This window comes from Cynara cardunculus, unplaced genomic scaffold (assembly GCF_001531365.2).
Source record: "Cynara cardunculus var. scolymus isolate 2C unplaced genomic scaffold, CcrdV1 Un_Scaffold_5316, whole genome shotgun sequence".
NCBI lineage: Eukaryota > Viridiplantae > Streptophyta > Magnoliopsida > Asterales > Asteraceae > Cynara > Cynara cardunculus.
The window spans coordinates 16,097-18,969 of NW_020202344.1; the positions used below are offsets into that span (position 1 = coordinate 16,097).

General features: G+C 38.8%; 1 non-coding gene across 1 annotated transcript; it reads right to left on the reverse strand.

The window, feature by feature from the left end:
• Nucleotides 1–318: 318 nt before the first annotated feature.
• Nucleotides 319–425, reverse strand: LOC112504352. Its single transcript, XR_003068170.1, has one exon. It is a non-coding gene; the product is annotated as a small nucleolar RNA R71 (small nucleolar RNA).
• Between the last annotated feature and the right edge of the window lie 2,448 nt (nucleotides 426–2,873).

Consider the following 2,873-nt stretch of genomic DNA (forward strand, 5'->3'; position numbering starts at 1 on the left):
AGGGATACGTAAGCCTACCATTGGTGCCACCCATTTTTCACTTAAACCACTGATGTTTCAAATGCTTCAAACAAATGGCCAGTACCCTGGTTTATGTTCTGAAGATCCTGATTCTCATCTGCGTTCTTTCATGGAAATTACAGACTCTTTTCTCATCCCTGATGTTTCAGACGATGCTCTGAGACTAAAACTTTTCCATTTTCACTAAGGGATTGAGCAAGAGCATGGTACAATTCTTTGCAACYAGACTCTGTGACTACATGGAATGAAATGGCAGAAAAGTTTTTGAAAAAGTATTTTCCACCTACGAGGAATGCCAAATCCAGAAATGAAATTTGTACTTTTAGACAACTGGATGATGAAGCAGTTCCTGATGCATGGGAAAGGTATAAAGAGCTGCTGAGAAATTGCCCTCACCATGGCATTCCGTACTGTATCTAGCTAGAGACATTTTACAACGATTTAAATATCGTTGCTAGACAAATGCTCGACGCTACTGCAGGCGGAGCTTTCACAGCTTGTACCTATAATGAAGGTTATGACATACTTGAAAAGGTTTCCAATAATAACAGACAATGGTCTGACCCATGTGCAATGCCACTGAAGAAAACAACTGGAATAAATGAGGTAGATGTTGTCTCGGCATTAACAGCTCATATCACTAAGCTAATTTCAAATTTAACATCTAGCCCACATGTGCAATCTGATGCTAATACCTTTAATTCCAATGTTCAATCAGTACAATGCGTGTATTGTGGTGAAAGTCACGCTTTTGAGCAATGTCCTGGAAATCCGGAGCATGTAAATTATGTCAACAAGACTGGACCATTTTCGCAAACTTATAATCCGGGATGGCGAAATCATCCAAATTTTTTGTGGCATAGTCCAGCTCTTAATCCACCAATGCAAAAGCCTCAAGGACAGTCAAAATTCCAACCGCAAGGACAATCCAATTTCCAATCGCAAAGACAGTCCAATTTTCAACCACAAGGACAGTCCAATTTTCAACAAGGACAGTCCAATTTTCACTCGCAAGCGCATCAAGGCAATTATAATAATCAACATGCTAGTTTTCAAAATCATCAGTCTTCTTTCCAAAGCAAGCCCAAACAGCAAGCTGATTCATCTACTTCTTTGGAAGCAATGATGAAGGGTTTTATAACCCAAACTCAAGCTTCAATTAAAAATCTCAAAACTCAAATGGGACAAATGGCTTTGGAGATTAGAAAAAGACCCATAGGTTCTCTACCCAGTGATACGGAGATACCTCAGAGGGAAGGAAAAGAGCATGTTAAGGTTGTTATGTTAAGGAGTGGAAAGTGTTATTTAGAAAACACCCAAAAAGAACAAAACAAAGCAGAGATTGAAAAGAAAAGTGTAGAACAAGATTCTGTTACCTCTATACCAGATTTTGTGACTACCATTCCTGTAAGTACTAGTAAGCTGCAGCCCATAGTCAGGCCCATAGACCGTACGGCCATTCCAGAAAGATCAGATTTTCCACTGTTATTTCCTGATGAACCCAAGACAACCCAGACTCCCAAAGAAAGTGTTGTAGTGGATGTGTCACAATCTGGTGAAAGTCCCGCAATAAAAGACCAGACCAGTCCTTTAATCCCTGTTAGGACTGAATTAGAACCAATTATGAGACCAGTTTTGAAACCGATTCCAACACCAACTCTTCAAAAGACTATGTCTCTTATTCCAGTCACTCCTTATATTCCTTATCCTCAAAGATTAAAGAATCAAAAGGAAGAATTACAATTTAAAAAGTTTCTTGATGTTTTTAAACAGTTGCACATAAACATACCCTTGGTTGAAGCTATTGAGCARATGCCAARTTATGMAAAGTTTTTAAAAGACATTTTGAGCAAAAAGAAAAAGTTGACTGAATACGAGACCGTAGCTCTGACTGAAGGTTGCAGTGCTTTTTTGTCCAGTAAAATTCCTCCTAAGATGAAAGATCCTGGAAGTTTTACAATCCCTTGTTCAATTGGAGGAAAATAAATAGGAAAAGCTCTGTGCGACTTAGGTGCTAGCATAAACCTGATGCCTTTATCTGTCTTCAATACCCTAGGCGTAGGTGAAGCTAGACCTATGATTGTAACTCTAGAGTTATCTGATAAGTCCATAGCCTATCCCAGAGGAAAGATTGAGGATGTCCTAGTTCAGGTTGATAAGTTTATTTTCCCAACTGATTTTATCATCCTAGACTTTGAAGCCGACAAAGACATTCCCATCATTTTAGGGAGACCTTTCCTAGCTACTGGTAGAACCTTGATAGATGTACAGAAGGGAGAATTAACCATGAAAGTCAAAGACCAACAAGTGACTTTTAATGTTTTTAATTCCCTTAGGTACCCAGAAGAAAGAGAAGAGTGTTCTGCTTTGAGTCTGATAAAAACCTAGTGTCAAGAGAAAAGTTTGGGGGAAATCTTAGGTTTATCTGAGACTGATAGTGATGAAGAGGAAGATTTTGAGGAATTAGAAACACCACAAGAATCTGCTGCTTTTGAAGTTTTAGAATCTGAGGATAGGAAGAATCTTGTTCCTTCCTTAGATGTTGCCCCACATTTAGAGTTAAAACAACTTCCCTCACATCTGAAGTATGCCTTTTTAGGAGATTCAGGGAAGTTACTAGTATTTCATCATCATTAGAAGCTGACCATGAAGAAAAGTTGGTTGACATGTTGAAACGTCATACCAAGGCCATAGGATGGACAATTGCTGACCTCAAGGGGATAAGTCCCACCATTTGTCAACATAAAATTATCTTGGATGACAAAAATTTCACCTCTGTTGAGCCTCAAAGAAGACTCAATCCTGTCATGAAGGAGGTTGTCAAAAAAGAGATTTTAAAATGGCTTGACGCT